At 40.0% G+C, this 22,021-nt stretch overlaps 1 long non-coding RNA gene across 1 annotated transcript in view; it reads right to left on the bottom strand.

The window, feature by feature from the left end:
- Positions 1-8,250: 8,250 nt before the first annotated feature.
- The window catches only part of LOC121466026, a 30,888-nt gene continuing 17,117 nt past the window's right edge, over positions 8,251-22,021 (bottom strand). The window contains exon 3 of the long non-coding RNA XR_005976708.1: positions 8,251-8,312. This is a non-coding gene — a long non-coding RNA (uncharacterized LOC121466026). The remainder of the gene's footprint in view (positions 8,313-22,021) is intronic.

Genomic DNA, 22,021 nt, shown 5'->3' with positions numbered 1-22,021 from the left:
TTCTTTCACCGTTCTTGTTGCTCATAATTTTAGGAATTTAGAGTCACAACTCCAGTTAAGAAGTCCTTCAGGGTTTTGTTTGGTTTGAGGTTTTTGGCCTTGGATCTAGGCAAAAGTACAATGCAAGTCATTTTTACCCACGTGTTTTAGTCTCTGTCTCCAGGATCATGTTTATTATCAAATGTCATGGTAACATCTTCCCTACCTCTCCTGAGATTTAAAGATCTGAGAAATGAGTAGTTAGAGAGAATAGAATCAGGCCACCTTTCCCTCACATCCACTTTGAGATCCACATGGGTGCTTTAGTTCAATGTGGGTCCATGAATGTGAACTTGGAAGACTCATTCACACACACAGAATTGAACACCCACTCCCTGTATACTCTAGCAACACTTGTGTCTCTAAGAGACTCCCTATCAATTAAAACAATTCTAAAGGAAGGCTAAAAACAATCATGTGACATACATTTGTTTTAAGTAATTCAGAACTGGATCCCTTTCTGCTTTTCAAAATTGACCCGTTATTCAAGCCCATTAAATACGTTCTTATGGGTAGGATGTGCCAGGTAGTTTACAAAGCTAATTAAACTGATACAATACCTAAGCTCTGGGCACTTATGATGTAGAGGAGGCAGCTTAAGTGGTTTAGAGGAATGAATTCAAAACAAAAGAAACCGAATGAGTGGCACACAGCTCTGCAGATATGTTACAAGAGGAGATGTGTCGATAGGTATCAACTGGCATCGAGAGGACCATCCATCCTGCCTTGGGATTTCAGTGGGACTGGGTGTTTCTGCTGTGCTATATCTGTTGCTTCTTGGTTGTCTTTGTCAGTCTTGGAGCCAAGTTCAACAAAACTGGGTAACGTTTCTTCTTCCCATTCTGTAGAAAGAGCTCCTCAGAAATATACAAGCATCTTGAAGACAGGTACCTGACCTTCCTCACTCCTTTTCTTCAGTTCCCCTACAGCTTTGCTTTTTCATGTGGAGCCTGTCCTGATCAGTCTAATCTGAGAACCATCTCTCTTCCAGGTTTTCTTCCCAGGGTTATCTGCCCATCTCCTAAGCACAAAGCCTACGTTTCTCTGGCCCATCCAAATAAGGTACATAGTCCAGACAGCCAAAATAGGAGAACAATAATGATAGTTAATGAAAGCACTGTAGTAACCAGAGTTACCACATAACAGGAGTGCCAAGCTCCCCAGAAAATCAAGCATTGTATTTATTTTGAGTAATTTAGCAAAGTAAATTAGGAAGAAAATGCACTATCAATGTTTTAATTTTTATTTACTTTTTAGAATTTATTTGTTTCTTTATGAGTATGAATGTATAGGTTACCACATGTGTGCCTAAGTATTAATGGAGGTTGAAAGAGGGTGTCAGATTCCCTGGAACTAGAGTTATGGACAGCTGTGAGCTGCCATGTGGGTGCTGAAAATTAATTCTGGGTCTTCGGCAAGAGCAAGAAGTGCTCTTACCTGCTGAGTCATCTCTCTAGTTCCCCGTTGCCAGCATTTTAAAGAAGAGAGCAAAGTTCTTGTTACTGATCTGTAGCATAGCAGGGTACATTTTCTACTAAGAGTGGCCAGGCCAGGTGGAAAGGTATGGCTGAAGCTGCCTACAGAAGGGATCTCTGAAACCATGTGAGGGTCACCAGGTAGGGTCAGGCTAGGATCTGTGATCTCTTGGGAAGCCCTGGAAGCCATTAGTTCTATCTGCTTTGGCTGACTCTGAGATATCCAGTCTCTGCGATCCCATCAAATCCAACACCGCCCTGAATTGGCGCCTCTGTGGGAAATGAGTATCTTTGGTGATGTTGGGAAGTCACCTGAAACACACCACTGTCTCAGTAGCTTCCTAGGAGCAAAAAGCAAATTCCTGCTCTATCTGAGAGCCACGATATCTATCCTCCAGATTTTACAAACTCTCCCCATCCTCTTTTTGCAGCTTCTCAAAAACACTCTCCTCTCTATACTGCTGACTGCTGATGGAGCTTGTATATCTTTTTAGTGGATTTAGGTTTCTCAAACCTCACAAGCGATGTGTCTTGCCAGAAACTTTGGCTTTTGGCCTGGAAACATAAACCACTCCTGAGATAAGTAGGCCAAATGTTCTGGCTTTTTGCTTAAAATAAAAAAAGAGAAAACTACAAGAAGGATTACAGGAGCATGAGAAGTGGAATGCAGACGTGAGAAGTCAGGGGCCGAGGGCCTAACTCTTCCCGAGGCAAAGGGGAGGCCCACAGATAGGTTGAATGATTCAAGATGAATCTTCAGAGCTATAAAAGGTATCTCTTATTTGACCTTTCAGAATATATATTTTTAATTGGGAAATATCTATATGAACTTTTCCCCATCCCATAGTTCATAACTACACTCTAGGTTGTCCAGAAATGTAACCTAAAACATCACAGATTTTACTGTGTGGTACTCTTCTAATGATGACAATAAAGCAGTGACCCTTAAAATAAAACTACAGGATGGTGTGAAACATTCTGCCATTGCATAGACACATACTCTGTAATATATATATATATATATATATATATAATATATATATTAGATATATATCTAATATATATATATTCTGCTATTGGATATATATTCTCTAGGTTTGCTTGCAGGAACTGTGGAGATCTAGTTCACCCATTTTTTTTCTACCAGCCTTACTTCCCATGCCTAATTGTAACATGCATAGATACTGACATGAATTTGAGTGATTGAGTGAAATCAGACATACCAACCATCCTAGGTCCAGTAATTAATACCTTGTCAAATAAGAAGACAGTAGTGCACTCAAGAGGAACAGCCTAGGAGTAATTATACAGTGGCCAGGTTAGGGTTTAGGAAGTGACACTGACTTATTGCTCTTCAGCTTCTGACATTGCCTGTCAAGATCAATTTATAATGGAAATGATTCATCTACCCTTCTCATTCGAAGATCAAGCGTGTGTCCTCTGCTCCAGGGAGACTAACTTTCCTTGGCAGACTGATGGAGTCGAGGCCTAATTAACATGATGATAAATCACATGGCAGCCATTGCCTATTACCCAAACCTCGGATAACCTAGCCATGATTAAGGCTGTCTTTTGCTAGTTCCTGTCCTTATAGAGGGTCAATCAATACAAGAACTATGCTGAACTAAATTATACTGTTTCTTTGAGGGCAATAAACAAAACAAATCCTGAATCCTTTGTAAGAGAAAATATAGAAAAGAATGAGGAGAAGGAGGAAAAAAAGGATAAGTACTGAAAATAAGACAGTTTGACCCCTACTCTTACAGAGCTGAGTGTATTCTCCATGTGTGGTTATAAGTCAGTGAAGCAGTGACCAAACAGTCTGCTCTGGGCAGGAGACACAGTCTGGCTTCCCTAGGACTGCACCGAAAAAATCAAAGATCTTTCCAAAGTACCTAAGGAGGCCTCATGTCAGTGATAGACAAGAAGTTGAAGCTTTAGTAAATGTTGCAAAAATGAAAAATGAAAAAGTTTATGTAACTTATCTACATGGCCATGTTGCTCAGTGGCCAAGCTAGCAGATGTGAGGTTAGTCTCAGCTCTCTGACACCTAACGTTGGGAATTAAATAGCACAATGACAATGTCTTCATCCAAGTCCCTGGCATGGAGGCATTTGGTAGGAGAGAGATCACACATGGGAGCCAAGGGGTAAAGCTTGAGGCCCAAGGAAAAAGGACAACAGCTTATTATATTTTCTACTACCAACGAAGTTCACAGTGCTCTATGTCAGGACTGATTTGATTTTTATAGAAATTGGATTACTCATTTGAAGCCTTTATAAATTCCATTAAGATGTTTATAATATCTATGAAGTAAGGTTGTATTTTATATCTCTATATCTAAAATGTTACTTGTGACTCATTTCGCTGAACTTTCTATGGAACACTACGATTTTTATTAAGAACAAACAGCCAACACTTACAGAAACCAAGTTTCAATTATATAAAATAGTTCAGCATTCATAGGCAAGATGAGATATAATGTCAATTCTGGCCACGTAGTGGCTAGTCAATACATCCTTGTCCAGAACAAAATGTAGAAATAATGGCAACACAGCTCTGTCTTCCATGTGGATTTTTTGGAATGGCAACTGGATTCAGTCACTCTTTCAACAATATTCTAAAGTTAGAACCATAATTTCCATGACTCTGATATTTTACTGAGGTATCGAAACATTTATGCAGGCTAAGGAATGGTGTGCTAGTTGATGCTGATTGCCAGCTGGATAGGTGTAGATTCACTTAGGAGGCAAGCCTCCAGGCAGACCTGCAAGCTATTATTTAGATTCGGTTGACCTCTGGGCATACCTGTGAGGGATTATCTTAATTGGGTGACAAAATTCTCTAGGTTTGAGTCCTGTACTGCTTAAAAAGGAAAAGTTAGCTTAACATGAGCCCTGCCATTTGTTTCCTGACTGAAGACACTGTGTGACCAGTTACACCTCACGCTTGCTCTGACCTCTAGGACCTCCCAGCCGTGGGGACTGCATCCTTGAATTGTGAGCTAAAACAAAATGCACCCTCCTAAATTGCTTTTGTCAGAGTGTAGTTACTATAGCAACAGGAAAAGAACTAAGCCAGATGGGGTGTGGATGTTAGAATTGAAGAACCCGTCCCAGCTTTAGTCAGGGACGACAGTGAGAGAAAGAAAACTTACCTCACATCCTCATTTTGTTTCAAGCACTTGAAATCTGGGGTAGGGGAAACTTTGGGTAGACTCTACAAAAAAAAAAAAATTTAAAGGAAATCACTGCTCTGTCCATATCCTGTCATGATTGCCCGTGTCATCAATGGCCTGGACAATCAAGGTCTGCATGCTGACAAGGGAGAAGCAGTAACACAGAAGAATGCTCTAAGACTCTAGTTACAGCAAAAGTCATGATTTGGTAGGGAAACACTTTGAAGGAGATTCCAAGAGCTGCACCAGTTTAATATTTACAATGGGAATCTGGTGAAGCAAGAGGCTACTGATGAGTCCAGTGTTCGTACAGGATTCTCCAAGCAAAACAGAAGGGAATGATCCATGACAAATAATTTGTCTTATAACCAGGCAGGACCTTGTCCTCTTGGCTAGACCATGTGGATACAAATCACAATACAAGGTTCTCGGCGTATACCTGGAGGCTACACCCAGCAGGACTCATAGCTGCAGACTGACAGGAATAATGGCCTCTTAGGCTTACAGCCAGGCAAGTCAGGTCCATTCAATAACTAACTTACCCCATCATGAGAACACAGACCTTTGCCTATGGTAGAAAATCTAATTCCGGTAGTGAGTGTTCAGTTTTGACTCTGTGCTATTGGAGGCTAGCGGACAGTCTCCCTGCACCGAGCATGTGGTTCTGACTCTGTAGAGGTAGAATTGTCAAGTCATACATAATGCCACTGTATGTCTCTGTGTGTAACATGTGGGCATGTGTTTGGAGGACAACTGTGGCTGTTATTCAGGTGCCATCACTTCTTTTGGAAACAAGTTTCTCACTGGCCTGGCACTCACCATGTAAGTTATGTTGTCTGGCAGTGAACCCCAAAGACCAGCCACCTCTGCCTCCCCAGTACTGGAATAGCAAGAGTATAGGACCATGTCCAGCTTTTTTCTTTCGTGTATGAGGGTGTGTGGACTCAAGTACATAGGCTTGCAAGACAGGTACTTCTCTGACTGACCCACTTCCCCATCCCTAGAGTTCTACTCCAGTTTCCTGAGGCACCGTGATTCCGTCTTCTCTCCTCTGTCATGTCCCATGCCCTGGCTCTTCATGGACGCACAGCCACAGTATCATCCTAACATCACTTTGTTACTTCTGCCTTGCACAATCACAGAACTCTCAAAACTCCTTTCCTGTTCCAATCCACTGAGCACATTAAGGCTATATTAATTTTTCTTTAACTGCAGTTCTGATATAATTTCTTTGCTTAAAGGGGGTGAGGGGAAGGTAAGAAAAGAAGAGAAAACCCTTTGGTGGTTCCTACCTGTTGGAGCAGTAACTCGCCAAAACAGGCCAACAGGACTTCCCTCTGTCTTCCAAAACAGCATTACTCCAACCTCTCCTAGCCTCTTTTTTTTTCTGCTATGCCCTCTGCCTTCCTGTCTGTTGTAGTTCCACCAGCCAAAATACCTTCACCCCTTCGAACTGATCGCGCATGGAGCTTTCACTGCAGAGACAAAATGGCCCTTCAGAATTCAACTACCTATCAGTCCATGATTCATCTCTGTAGCTTCCATGCACCCAAGAAATCTGTCCTAAGACACATTCACCATATTCCCCATAAGGACATGGTGACTGTTTTCTTCCCAATCATACTGAAAAGCCCAAGGTCAGGTGTTCACTGTTGAAGGTGTCATATTTTCCTGACTTATGATGAGAGTCATCTATCTGTCTTAAAACTCTAAACCCTTAGAATTGAATCAGGTTCATAAATAGACTTTGGAGGTATCCTGGGAGTTCTTTATTATGGGTCTAAATTATTGAGTTTGTCTGTTTGTATTGATTAGACCACAGAGATAATACATAGATGGCTGTCCCCCTTAGGACAGTATAGAATCAGTAGGCATTATATTTCACATTGGAACTTTTGCAATTAACTCTTTTTTATTATAATTACTGACTTCCAAGTGCTCTGTCTGCGCTAGCATATGAATCATGATTACCTCACAGTGTGGGAGTCTCGTGGAAATAGATCCAAGGGATATTCATCATTAGGCAGAGTGTCAGGTATCAGTGAGAAGTTTATAACTTAGCTACTTTTTAATTGCTTTGTTTTATTTCCTCCTATTTGACAGAGTAAAAAAAATTGCTACTTTTGCCAAAGAGAAACAACTTAAAAAATAAGTTAAAATAGGAGCGAACTCTGCATGCATGGTGTAATTTAAAGTAAAATTATAACACATTATGAAACTCGAAAAGAGTTGCAGCTGTGGTTTGAAAACCTTAAATATATCATTGAAAAGAAAACTGACTAATAAACAATCTCCCCCACACTAGCAAATCAGTGTACATATGCAAATAAAATTAATTCATGTTGTAAAAGGTTAAAAAGAAATCCATAAAACATGTAGGAAGCTCCCGTTCTCCAGGATAGTTACAGGGGAGAGGCAGAGGGACGCCGACTCTGTTCAGTCAGGAAGATCAAGAGAAGATAAAATCAGGAAGCCAGAGTCTCAGAAGGCAGATGGGAGGCAAACCAGGAAGTAGAACCAAAACAAGCAATAAGGAGGCCACAGAAACTAGACAGGAAGACAGAGCAAGCCAGTTAAGAAAGGACACTAAGGAAAGGGATGAAGCCTGTGAGTTGAAGCTTCCAGCAATACCCACCATTGCTCACACTAACTTTGGATAAGTCTGGAAGCAACATTGCAAGTTAATCAAGCCAGCTGTATATACCTGACTTTTACTTCCAATCTGATTTAAGATTCTTGACTTTATAATCTAAATATGATCCCAGCACATATTTAAAACACCAAGGACTTGAGTATCTTAAAACACTTAGTGGGTGTGGAAGAAATGAAGAGTGTATGTTGCTCTTGCAGAAGACCAGAGCTCTGCTCCCTGGACCCACAGTTCCAGGGAATCTGACACCCTGGAAACCTGAACTCATATATGCACACATCCACACAGGCACACACACATACACACATCTTTCTAAAGTAAATCCTAAACAAGAAATTAAAAAATGAGCGAGATCGATATCTACTATTATTGTTTCATTTTGACTGATTGTTCTATGATTTCTAACCAGGGTCCTCGCATATTCTAATGCCTGGGACAGTCCCAGTGAGCATCCTTGGGCCAAGCATAGTTCTCACAGTCAGTCTCAAAACCTCCAAGACTGAGAACAGGACTTAGAAGAGAAATTGTATTACATGTCTATGTACTCGTCTAGTTTGTAGTGCCGTTAGAAAGCAGATCTTTATTTCTGTAGAATCCCTGCTTGTCAAGTTGTTTACTGACCCTTAAAAGAATATTATACATGTAACTTAGCTTTACAATAAGCTTTACATTTAGGTAAACAGATTTTAGTGAACTAGTAGCAAGGAGAGCTTCAGGTCATCCTTACTACATAGCAAGGTGAAGGCCAGCCTGGGCTAAAAAGATCCCGTCTCCAACAAAACAAGGACCAGCAAACAAAATAGATACCTCACATAAAGACTATGAATTAAGTCCCAATCTTTTCTAGCTTATATTTTCGTTAAAATTTTTCTGAACATTCATGCATTTACCTTTAGAATTGGGTTGCTCTCAGCCTCCATCAGAGAAGCTCCTTTTTGCAGTGGGCAGCAGTCTATGGAGGGATGCAGAGCTGGAAAGAGCACGGAGGATGAGAGACTGCGTTCTCGGCCCCCCCCCCATGTGACACCTTATTACCCCACCCGCCAGGGCTCAGGAAAGATTGTTTAAGGGGAACAGAAGGAACGTAGGAGCCAGAAGCTAGGGAGGAGCGCTGTGAATTGCTGTTCTCTGACCGTGGCAAGGCTATTGCATATGAATGCATGACTGTTGAAGTACCTGCCCAAGACCAGCGCAGGATCAAGCCAACCAAAATTCTGACGTAGATGAAAAATGTAATTTCCAGGCCCCACTCTTTTCTGAGGAGTTTTGAAATTGATAACTGCTAGGGTAAAGAGAATCATTCTTTATTGACAGAGTGGCCACTGATAGCCTTACCATGCTTCCATGAATGGTCCCATATCCATGTATATACGGGTAGCACTAATTGGACTTCCTATGTTACAAAATAAAGAGGAGGTTGAGAGAAGGGGGAAAAAGAGGAGGAGAGGAGGAGAAAGTAGGGAGGGGGATATGTTGGGAGCTATGGGGAAGAACTGGAGTATATGTGATCATTTTTCAACATATACATATAGGAAATTCTCAAAAACCATTTCTTTAAAAATTTCAAAAATGTTCATCTGAGGGAAGAAAAGAAGTATAAATAGTATAGATTTGTGTGTAGAAAATATGAGGGGATTCCATTTCACGGTGTCAGAAAGCTTTAAAAAACTCTAAATCTAAGGAAACAACAAAGTCTCTAATTTACAATTCAAATAAGTAAAAAAATCTATAAATTAAAAATAGCCAGAATACATTTAGCTTTAGTATCCTATGCCAAGGACCAAGGGATTGAAAGAACAAACCACGCTGAGCTAGAGAGTCTCGGTTTTAAAATTGAATCTCTAAAACACCAGCGCATGAAAACACCGTGTTCTCTTACGTGAAGCTCAGATGAGGCTCTTAGCAGCTTTTTGGGAGAAGCCGGCTAACCTGATGATGGTGATGGTGGTGATGTGGCTCCCAAGTGGACGGGGAGGACAGAAGAGGAAGGAAACATAAATGCATGGGAGACTGTGGTCCACAGTGTGGGTGATATCAACACTAAAAGAGCAGATTAATATGCCCACAGCATATTATCTAGAATCCACATGGTCACCACAGCCGGAAGGGGGCTGCACGTTCATAGAAAATATGACTGAGAGGGTCCCCAGGTTCTGAGAACAAGCCTTGGTAAAAGCTATCACAAATCACCTCCCCGGGTTTAGAAGACTAGTTTGGAGTCCATTTCCGTACATGTAACACCTGAGTCAGGAGACACACTGGTAGCTTTAAATTTTACCTCATGATATAATTGCAACATAAAAATAAATCTGCCAGACTGGCTCAGCAGAGCTCTTGTAATTGGAATGTTGCTGTGCAAAGAGTATTTTTATATATTTTGAATAGGTGTGCACATTCACTATTTCCATTAGCGTCTCTATGCCCCCTCCCCAAATTGAAAACAAATAAATATTTAAAATGTGATTTTCTTTAAATAAAAAAATCAGAACACCTACAGTTTCCTAGAAGGAGAAAACTGCCCCAGGTTCGAATGGAATATTTTTCCTGGCAGGCCAAACAATGCCCATTGCATTTTTCTGTGAGGAGCTGAATGCAGAATGCACAACTCAGAAAGAAGGTATTTGTTTAACTATAAAGAATCCACACCATTAATTGTATTTCTTGTCACAGCGTTTGCTTTTGACATCTGACTTCTGTGCACAGCTACTCCAAAAATATATAAGTTAAGAAAAAGCCAACAGGCTTACTTTTTTAACGCTGTGTTTTACAATACCTGTCTATTAAAGATTTTGTGCATCTTAACAGTTAATCTGTGCAGGTTGGGAACAGAGTCCCTTAGGTCAGTGGTTATCAACCTGTGGGCCATGACCTCTTTGGGGGCGGGTCAAATGACTCTTTCACAGGGGTTACATAAGATCATCAGAAAACACAGGTGCTTGCATTGTGATTCATATCACTAGCAAAATTACAGTCATGAAGTAGCAATGAAAATAATGTTATGATTGGAGGTCACAACATGAGCAACTATATGAAAGGGTAGCATTAGGAAGGCTGAGGACCACTGTGTTAGGGTATTGTAGTGGTTTCAGTAAGAATGCCCTTATAGGCTCATAGATTTGAATACTTGGTCACCCACCAGAGAGTGGCATTATTTGAAAAGATTAGGAGGTGTGTCCTGGTTGGAGGAAGCATGTCCCTGGGGTGGACTTTGAGGTTTCAAATAGCCCATGCCAAGCCCAGAGTCTCTCTCTTTCTGCTGCCTGTGGATCCAGATGGAGAACTCTCAGTTACTTCTCCAGCACCATGTGTGTCTATGTGCCACTAGCTCCTGCCAAGATTATTATGGACTAAACCTCTGAAACTAAGCCAGCTCCAGTGAAATTGTTTCTTTCATAAAAGTTGGTATGGTCATGGTGTCTCTTCCCAATAATAGAATAGTGACCAAGAGTGGTAGCTCTTCATTCCAGAAATTTTTACATAAATTACAATATATGTAAATGTAACTTTCCCTCCAACTTCCACACCTGCCATTGTTTGGATAAGGGCTGTGCCAAAATTTATTCATCTGTGTGTGTGTGTGTGTGTTTTTAATTCCCTAAAACAGCTCAAACAGTGAATCTTTATAATTAAGTTGAGTGCTCTCAGCCCAAACAGTGCCTTACACTTATTCCGGTTTCTGGTTCCTGTTCCTTGCAATGTTGGAGACACAGCGTGAGTGCCTTGGACATGTTGACTGTTTAACAGCCATTGTAACAGACAAAAGAGCCCATCCTCAGAACGGTGATTCCAGCAAATATAGGAATGGAAGGTGCTTTTCAACAGGGCAGAGAAGAGAACCACAGCACAGTAACACGATCTACTAAATTTCACTATAAAAACCATGATCTCTTTGAGGAATCTTGTACAGAGAATAGACCAGAAGTCTTAAAAGTAAGAACATGAGAACAGAGCATACGCAGAGCACTGTACTAGTCTAGAAACCTGCCTGTGTAGCCTGCTGTGTGTTCGGGTGCTCTAAGCTTGGAATCTACAAATGTGCCTGACAGCCCTCCTTCAGCAAACCTAAGGGCCCACACTCTATGGTCATTCTCTGCTCAGAGCAGCACAGTAACACCTCACCTAGCAGATGTTTTGATATAAAAGGCCTTAACAAAGGATACTGCTTGCCGGGGAAAATAAGAATAATTAATAGCTTTCATCTTTCAGCTCAGGAATCTCATCATAGCATGTCAGTGTGAGGGTATAGAACTAAAATATTACTCGCAGACCACGGTGTCAATGAAGTCCAATTTTCATTGACAAGAAAGTGCACGTATTTAGCTGGCAACTAAAGCAAAAGGTCCTGAGGGTCGATTACTGCTGTGTATACCACATAAATGAATGAAGTCATTAATTAACCTTTCAGAAATTTAGAATGATCAATTGGTAGTTGTTGGAAATAATTAACAGCACCAATCATGAAACGTGTTTGCTGTTGCATTGCTAGGCTAAAGATTCAACAGGCTAGTTCACATAAGCTCACAACATTCCTGGGAGGAAGCGCCATGAACAGCCCTAGAGAGATCACTGAGGCTCAGGGAGGGTCCCTTTCCCAGTCCCATCACATAGCCAGTACGAACTAAGTATGATCATAACTGCCCGTATCCGCGGCAAAGCCTGACCCGTGCTGTCTTCAGAACGAAGGAAAGATGAAAAATCAACGTTCCTTTGAGAAAAACAACCTCACAAAGTTTGCTGGAAAAATTCTGGACGTGTGCATGCCACTCCTTTCCACTCTGGTGCTTATATTCAATCTGTTTTCAGAGGAGAGAGCGGGGCGGGCACGTATTAATCACCTATACATCCATGACGCACTGGCTATCAGCAGCAAAGCGGTGGGAACCGAATACTGCTCAAGGGTTCTCCTAGGCAGTTGGTCGTGGTTAATGACACATGATGTCATGGAGTCAGTTTCATTCCACTTCCCCCATGATGCAGTGAAGGGTGAAGATACCAAATGCCCAAGCTGGGAGCCAGTCCAACTCAGTTCCTATTCTTTACAGTTTACAACATTATCCTAGCTTTTCCCAGTCTTGCTTTTTCTTCTTCAAAAAGGAAATGTAAAAACCACAATCCTGCCCACGAGGAGCTGTCTGTAAGAGGCTCCTCCAAGCTCCTCACATCATCCTGGTCACAGAACAGTTGTGGTAACAGGAAATGCTATATACAAAACCCTCAGGAGGGCAAGATTCTTAGCACCAGATAGCATTCTTGCGTTCAGTAGAAAAATCCTTCAAGAGTCTTTCAAAAGCAAATGCTGCTGCAACTACAAAAGCCCATCCAAGCAATTCTTCTAAGTTGTCAAAATATTGCATCAGAAACTCTCCAGAGCCTATTCAGGCTACCTAAGCCTAATGTCCCAGAAGCAGCAAGTGGTTTCTATAATGATATTGATTGAGAAGTAAGGTCCTTAACAGAGGTTCTCTGGAAGAGAGGAAACATTATTAAGAGACAGCAAGGATGTCCAGATTCATTGGCTGCTTCTGAATGGCAGCCCCAACCAGTGGCTAAAAGTGTCAGCAAGTCTGCCACAGCCAAGCTAAGGGAGGGTCAGCTTGTAGCCAGAAGCCAGTCCATAGCTGATAACATGGATGTCTGCAGTAGGCTTGCCATCATGGCCTGGGGTTACTGTGTGACTTTGTTTTATTGGAAAGAGGATGAATAATCTTTAACAAAACCAAATTTATTGACAACTGTAACTAACCTACAGAATATTCCATAAAAGGTCACTTCTTCCAGGCATGAGCATCATCTGTTGGTTTTCTCAGTTCCTCTTATAAATGAAATGTTATTTAAATGAATACTGTGTCACATGTTATCACCAAAAGTCACATGCTTTTACAAGCAATGTGTGATCTGTTCTTTCTTCTTTATTGGTCTCTTAATGACATTCTTTTGTGGAGACATTAACATTGAACTACATTGGAAACCGTTAAGTTTGTTTAAACACCACAGGCAATGAGGCTAATTCTACTTCTAAAAGATTTCTCTGGACAGCCAAAGATATGAAACAGACCTGGAAGCGTGTCAGATATCACTAACCTTAGAGACACGGCATATAATACAATTCATTAAGCATAATTGAACTAGAAATCCTACTTAAAATTTAACAAAGAACACCGTATAAACTGACTTTTTGGAGTACATCCTTCTCTCAGTGCAGGATCAACACCCATTAATTTTAACAGACATAACCTTCTCATATATCAGCTGAAAGATTTTACCTTCTTCTGTGTAATACAGGCTGTATAAAGAGAAATACTTCCACAAGGAAAAATGGAGGAACCTGCTAAAGAGTACCCAGATAATAAAGAACAAAGGCACTGTAGTCAATCAAGTGTAAGTGAAAAATTATCCTCAGATTAAGAAAGTTTGTTTCCTAAGAAAAAGAAAATTTAGGAAAAATAACATTGAAGCTGTATCTGGCTGACTGCTTTCCCATTCACAATCCAGCTCTTCTGCCCCCCATGTGGATGGGAGTGTGAGGATAGAGCAATGTCTCAGTTTCCAACACCAAAGGAACAGCTTGTGTCATCACACAAAGGGCCATCAACAGACACTTGTTCAACTGAAAAGGACTATCCACTGTTCCTAAAACTGCGTCCAGTTGTTCACACCTCTGTGCTTAAGTTTACACTAATCCCTCTGCCTGAAATAACCCCTCAAATACCCAAACCCAGTCTTCATTAATCCCCATCCAGTCCACAAGAAACATGCAAGCCAGAAGGTTATTACTGATACTCCCAGGAGAATATTGATATCTCAACATATTATATTATCCAGTTATATTCAGAAACTTACAGAAAGCCCCAAGAAGAATTTGTTTAGGTGAATCATATCTCAAAAGTTATTCCAGGAATTAAAAAATAATGTATTTAATAGTTAATTAAAACAATAGTAGGAAATTCATTAAGTATCTGTACAAACAACACATTTTTTATTTTAAAAACTATCCACATGCCCCAAACTGTAGTGATACTGGAATTGCTTAATAGTTTTTAAATTGTTTAAAGTCACACTTTGTGGAGAATAGACAGTTAAATTCCAATATGTGCATCACTCCTCAGAGTATTACAATACACTGTTTTCATTAGCACATCTGAAGAAAAACGGGCCTAACGTGGCATGTAGTTAGAAGAGGGAGGAATATTTGGAACCCTTTTCAGATAAATGTAAATACTTTTCTTTGAAATACACAACAGTTCAATAACTGGGGTAGTTCCTTAATGTTACATGGCATCTGGAAAAAATACTAATGGACTTTTAAAACTTTGTTGCATTAAGTTATTATTCGGTTTTCATTTTGAATAGATATTTTACCTATACGTGGTTTTACAACATGTGTCCATGTTTTTCTAACTCCTTAGAGTATGCCATCTGTAACCTGTAGTGAGCCGGGGATCACCATTACAAGATGGCGCCGACATCCTGTCTTGTTGGAAATAAACAACTCCATATTTGGATATGGCTTTGAGAGCTGCACGTCCCCGCTTCCCGCATGCGCGGTGGATGAGGATCCTTGAGCCTATCCCGATGCGGTCTGGTGTCAGCTGTTGGTGGCAGCCAATCACAGGGCGACCCATGTGCCAATTCCCTATTTAAGCGGCTGCCTAAGCGCCCCCCCCCCCCCGCCCCTTCGCTTCCTGCTGCCTCCCCCCTTAACTCCCTGCCCCTTCACTCCCTGTTCCTCGTTTTCCCGCCCTCTCGTCCCATGCTCCCCATCAATCAAGGGCACTCCAGTAAAAGCGTGATCTGAGTGGAATCCTGATATGGTGGTCATTCTTCGTCGCCGGTCGAGAAGTCCACCCCAGTAACCAAGTTAAGAAATGACCACTCTAGAATATAATAGTGAGAGAGAAAAGAAATAAAATATTTGTCTGATTTCCTTTTCCCAATTCTGATCATAATACTGATACTTCCTATGTGTTCTCCTAGATGTAAAACAAAACAAAAAAAAAGAGTAGTTAGGAAGTTAGGAAGAAATCACTAGATTAACACTGACATCTGTTATTTTATGAGTGCCTAGTGTTCTGCGCACACACCCAAAACACACACACACACCTTTTTTTTCTGAGCTATGAGAGATTATAGCGCCCTAACTTTTTTGACCAAATGCTTCAGTTTGTATTTCTTTACAAGGAAAGAATCTATTAGAATGGCTAAACTATAAAATATTGAAAACATGAAGTGTTGACAAAGATGGAAAACAACAGCAATTCTGAAAGGGCTGGTGAAAATGCAAAAAGAAAAAAAAAGACTGGAAACAGCTGTATTGTGTCTACCAAAACTAAACTTACCCTTGTCTTATAATTCAGTAATTACATTTCTTAAAATTTACCCAAATTAATCAAAAACTTGTATCCACTAAAGCTACAAATGAATGCCCACTCATTTGTAATTGATAAGACTTTCATCCCAGCTGTTTTCCAGCACATGAACATGTATGCAGACAATGGGATATGATTTAACATGGAATGAAAATGAGCTAGCAAGCTAAGAGTACTAGGAAGCCACCATCACTGTTTCTGTGTGGAAGAGGCTAACCTGTACGGGAAATATTAGGAAATATTATGTGATTCCAACTATATGACATTCTCAAAAGTAAAAAGACTAAAAACAGTCTGACCAGTGGTTGCCAGAGTGTGTATGGAAAAGAAGGCTAAATATTGCTGAAGATATTCAGGGCAATGAAACTATTGTGTGGTGTTACCGCAATGGTGGGTACCAATCATTGTGCTTTTGTAAAATGTCATAGGTCAGCCCACACTGAGAATGAACCTGAATGCGAACCATGAGCTTCAGGATTATAAGGATGTGTCAATGTAGGTTCATCAATGCTGAGAAATACACCAGTTAGTGGTGGGGACAGGTGTAGAAGCCTGAGGACAGGTGTACACAGGAACTCTCTGTGCCTCTTACTATACTGTGCTTTGAAACTAAAACTAAAGTTTATCAGTTAAAAAGGGAATACTGATTCATATAAGCACAGTTCAAATATCAAAAAACAAGCCAAAAATTCCTTTTGATTTATCCAATCTCATTATCCAATTTACAGAATTCAGTCAAATTTCATGAATGGGTCCACTCATGTGTTGTAGAAGGCCACTTGTTCATTTCCCGGCTGCCCAGACTCCCAAAATAACCACACACACACTGTATTCATTAAATTACTGCTTGTCCTATTAGCTCTAACTTCTTATTGGCTAGCTTTTATATATTAATTTAACCCATTTCCATCATTTTATATTTTACTACGAGGTTCGTGGTCTACTGGCAAGGTTTTGTTGTGTCTCTTTCCAGCAGAGGCTCCATGACTTCTCTCATTCCACCTTCCTTCTCCCAGCATTCAGTTTAGTTTTTCCTGCCTAGCTCTACTCTACCCTATCAGGCTAAGCTAGTTTTTTTATTCATTAACCAATTGTATTCACAGAATACAGAGGGAAATCCCACATCACTATGCCCTTGATTAATATATCTATATCTATATCTATATATATGTATATATATATATTTGCTATAAGGTAACACATTGCATTCAGTTGTCATTTCTTTTTATTAAGAGACTAACACCAAATGGCGGCAATGGGCTCGTAGCCAAGTCTCAATGATATGGTGGGCGGCTAGGCGCGCTACAAATTATCCCATTAAAAATAAGTGATCTGCCTTCAAAACGGACAGACTCTTCTATCATACACATTCTACATTTAAGCCTACTCCACAGACAGTTAAAATTCATATATCTTCAGCTCTAGAATTTCTAGCTGCTTCTTTTTGAATGATTTCTATTTCTCTACTACTGCAGTGGAGAATGCCAAATTTCAGTTGTCTTAGTGTATTGCATACTTAGCATATCAAGTTACAAGCTAGAAGGTTGTAACTTGGCCCTTTTGTTGATTCAGTCTTCCCTTGTAATTTTTAGCATCTATGCATCAATAGCAAGTTCAATGATCAAGTTCATAAATGAAACAATATTATAGCTTAAATCACACATGGAACTTCATACACCAAAAGTAGGAGACTTCAATCCCCCAGTCTTGTGAATAGACAGTTCATTCAGACCAAACTTAAGCAGAGGAATACTGGAGCTAACTGAGGTTATACATCAAGTGGACCTAACATTTATCCACACATTTCACCCAAACACAAAAACATATACCTTCTTCTCAGCACTTCATGGTACTGTCTGTAAAAGAGACCACATATTTAGACACAAAGCAAGTCTCAACAGACATTAGAGAATTGAAATAGCACTCTGGATCCTATCTGACTACCACAGATTAAAACTGGATAGAAACAACAACAGAAATCTTATAAACTCATGGAAACTGAACAGCTCACTGCTGACTATAAAATGGATCAAGACAGAAATTAAGAAAGAAATAAAAAAACCTTCCTAGAATTGAAGGAAAATGAATGCACAACATACCTAATATGTCCAATGTGGACATGATGAAGGCAAGTTCACAGCACTATGTGCCTACATAGAAAGAAAATTATGCATTACTAGTATAAGAATCTCACACTAGTAACAGCACACAAAATGACAAACAGACTGAGAAATAAATCAGGGAATCAACAGTTTTTTAAATAGTCTCAAAATAATACAAAATATATAGGGGTAACTCCAACCAAGCAAGTGAAAGATTTGTATGATAAAAATCTTGACATTGAAGAAATAAATTGAAGATAATATCAGAAGATGAGAAGATTCCCCATGATCAAGGATCAGTAAAATTAATATAGTGAAAATGGCCATCCTATCAAAAGCAATCTACAAACTCAATCACTCAAAATTCTAACACAATTCTTCATGAATATTGAAATGACAATTTTTAGCTCCCATATGGAAGCACATACAGAAAACAGAAGCTTAAACAATCCTGATTTATAAAAGAACAACTGGAGGTATCACCATCCCTGACCTCAAATTGTACTTCAGAACCATAGTAATAAAATCAGAGTGATACTCGCTCAAAAAGACGTGTTGCTCAATGTATCTGAACTGAAGATCCAGATATAAATCCACACATATGTAGACACCTGTATACACTGGATAAAAGACAATATCTTCAGCAAACGGTACTGGTCTAACTAGTTGTCTGCATGTAGAAGAATCCAAATAGATCCATATGTATCACCTTGCACAAAACCCAAGTCCAAAATGGTTCAAAACCTTCAACATAAGTTTTAGATACATTAAACTTGGTAGAAGAGAAAGTTGTGAATAGCCTTGAACTCAATGGCAAACAGTACTAATAGCATAGACACAAAGATCAACTGTTAACAAATGAGACCTCATGAAACTCAGAAACTTCTGTATGGCAAAGGATACTGTAGTGGTTTAAATAAGAGTGATCCCTTCATAGGCTTATGTATTTAAATTCTTGGTCACCAGGGAGATGCATTATTTGAGAGGAATTAGGAGACATGACCTTGTTAGAGTAGGTGTAGTCTTGTTGGAGGAAATGTATTCCTGGGGGTGGGCTTTGAGGCTTCAAAAGGTCAAGCTAGGCTCAGTGTCTCTCTCTTCCTGCTGCCTATAGATTCAGATGTAGAACTTTCAACTTCTTCTTTAGCACTGTGTCTGCCTGCGTGCCACCATACTCTCTGCTATGATGGCAATGAACTAAACCTCTGCAATGATAAGTAATCCCCTAATTAAATGCTTTCCCTTATAAGAGGTTTTTGGTCATGGTGTCTCTTCATAGCAATAGAATACTGGGTAAGACAAACTCCACAGAATCTTCATAGGATTCTTGAGTATTAGAATAAGTAGGTCTCTGCATCTGTATATGTTTCTTACACCTCTTCTTGGGTTTTTTCCTTTCTATTTGTTTGTTTGGTCCTATTCTGATGTGTTAGTTTGTGTTTAATCTTGTTGTATTTTATTTTGTTATTATCTCTCAGAAGCCTATTTATTGTCTAATGAGAGACAGAAAGGGGGTAGACATGGATGAACAATATTTTAGTTAGGCCTCCTATTACTTTAAAGAGACATCATGACCACAGCAACTCTTAATATTTTTATTGTTTATTTGAAGTTTGGGAGACAAAAATAGGATGATCTTGGGGACTCATTTCCTAGCAAATGCAGACTTTCATAAACTACAGGCCAAGAAGAAATGCTACATCATGTATAACCAAGGCTGATGGCGCCTATGAAATACCATGCAATGTTGTCCATTATACTCCACATGCATGTGTATACATGTACACACATGTATACAATCATTGTATATATAAAGTAAGGAAGATATACATTGATCTATCTAAATTTATTGAAAATAGATTGTTTTCTCATACAAAATATCCAAATCAGAGTTTTCCCCTAGCTCTACTCAATCCCAAGTCCCTTGCACCAGCCCTTGATCTGGATGTCCTTCTGTCTATGTGTTGCTTTTATTGGTTATTGAATAAAGCTGTTTCGGCCAATGGCTTAGCAGAGTAAAACTAGGTGGGAAGTTAAAACAAAGACAAAGAGAAAGTTTAGGCCAAGTCAAGGAGATATCATATAGTCGCCAAAAGGAGAAAGCTTTCGAACATTACTGGTAAGCCACAGCCTCATGGTGATAAACAGATTAAAAGAAATGGGTTAATTTAAGATGTAAGAGCTAGCTAGGAATACACCTAAGCCATTGGCCAAACAGTGTTGTAATTGATACAGTTTCTGTGTGCTTATCTGGGCCTAGATGGCTGGGAAACATAAGGGCAGCCTACCTTTACATTCCCTTTCTCCCATATCCACACACCTCTGTTTCTCTTTAGAAAGGAACAGGCCTCAAAGAGAAAGCAAACAAATACAACAAAACAAGATACAATAAGACAAAACAGAAGCCCTCATATCAAGGCTTGACTGGGCAACCCAATAGCAAGGAAAGAGTCTCAAAAGCAGGCAAAGGAGTTAGAGAAACACACTTCCACTGTAAGGAGTCTGGCCAAAACACCAAGCTAACAACCATAACATATATGCAGAGGACTTGGTGTAGACCTATGCAGACACTGGAGCTCTTTCAGTCTCTGTGAACTCATTTGAATTTCTGCTTAGCTAATTCCATAGGCAATGATACCCTATTCTCTATCCCCTATGATTTATATACAAAAGCTCCCTCTTCATGAGATTCCCCAAACTCCAAGGGAAGGCACTCAATGGGAACCTATAATTTAGGTTTGCTGTGGGTCTATGCCCCTGTGTCCTTCTGCTGCTGGAGGAGGCCTCCCTGGTGAACCAGACAAAGCATTGATCTATGAATATAGCAGAATATCATTAGCAACAATTTCCTTGACTTTTGTTTTTCTCTGCCTGGTATGGGAAGATACTGTAAAAGACACTAAAAAAGAAACCTGGAAAGCAATCCAGTTAGAAAACCCTCCACCTATAGTCTGCCCTGACTGCAAGATCTGCTGGAGAAATGGTGGCATAGAATTTGTGACACTGGCCTACCAATCTCTGGTGTAACCTGATGCCCGTGCCAGGAGAGAGCCCACATCACACACTGCCTGGATGGCCAGGAACCTGAGAGTGGATAGCCCAAAGATCAAACACAACTAGTTCCTCCTGCAAAGACCATGGCAACTCTTATAAAGGAAAACATTTCATTGGAGTGGCAGCTTAGAATTTTAGAGGTTTTATCCATCATGAAAACATTTCATTGGAGTAGCTTGCTTACAGTTCAGAGGTTCAGTCTATTATTGTAAATGGAGACTGCTCATTTGTTCCCAGTTGCCCAGACATGAATAATCACACAGAAACTATATTAATTACAACACTGCTAGGCCTATTATCACAGGCTTCTTGATAACTAACTCTTACATCTTAAATTAACCCATTTCTATTTATCTATGTATTACCACAGGGCTGTGTGGTCTACCACTAAGGTTCTGGCAGCAGCTTTCTCCTTCAACAGCTACATGGCATCTCTCTGACTCTGCCTACTCTCTCTATATATCCCTTCTAACTTGCCTATATTCTGCTCTTTCATAGGCCAAAGCAGCTTTATTTATTAATCAATAAAAGCAACACATACAGAATAACATTTTATATCCCATTATCATCATGGCAGGAAGCATTGCGGTGTGCAGACAGACATGGTGTTGATTACATCTTGATCAGAAAGCAACAGGAAAGACTCCACATCACACTGAGGGAAGCTTGAACAAAAGACCTCAAATCCCACCCCTACAATGACACACTTCCCCCAACGAGGCCACACCTACTCCAACAAGGCCACATCTCCTAATAGTGCCAGTGCCACTCCCTATGAGATTATTGGAGCCATTTACATTCAAACAGCTACAGGAGGGAAGGTGGAGAAGAATTGGGAAGAATAAAGTGAGAGAATATATTATGTGAGGGGAAAATCCATTTTCAATAAAAGGAAAAAAGGAAAGAAGAAAAAGAATATTAAAGTTTGAAAAACACTCTTCCAGAAGTCAAGAGGAGGGCTGGAGAGATGGCTCAGAGGTTAAGAGCATTGCCTGCTCTTCCAAAGGTCCTGAGTTCAATTCCCAGCAACCACATGGTGGCTCATAACCATCTGTAATGAGGTCTGGTGCCCTCTTCTGGACTGCAGACATACACACAGACAGAATATTGTATACATAATAAATAGATAGATAGATAGATAGATAGATAGATAGATA

This window comes from Microtus oregoni, unplaced genomic scaffold (genome assembly GCF_018167655.1).
Source record: "Microtus oregoni isolate MIOR12 unplaced genomic scaffold, Mior012 000032F_ref0000030, whole genome shotgun sequence".
In the NCBI taxonomy this organism is placed as follows: Eukaryota; Metazoa; Chordata; class Mammalia; order Rodentia; family Cricetidae; genus Microtus; species Microtus oregoni.
This window is presented reverse-complemented; position numbering and strand designations above follow the sequence as displayed.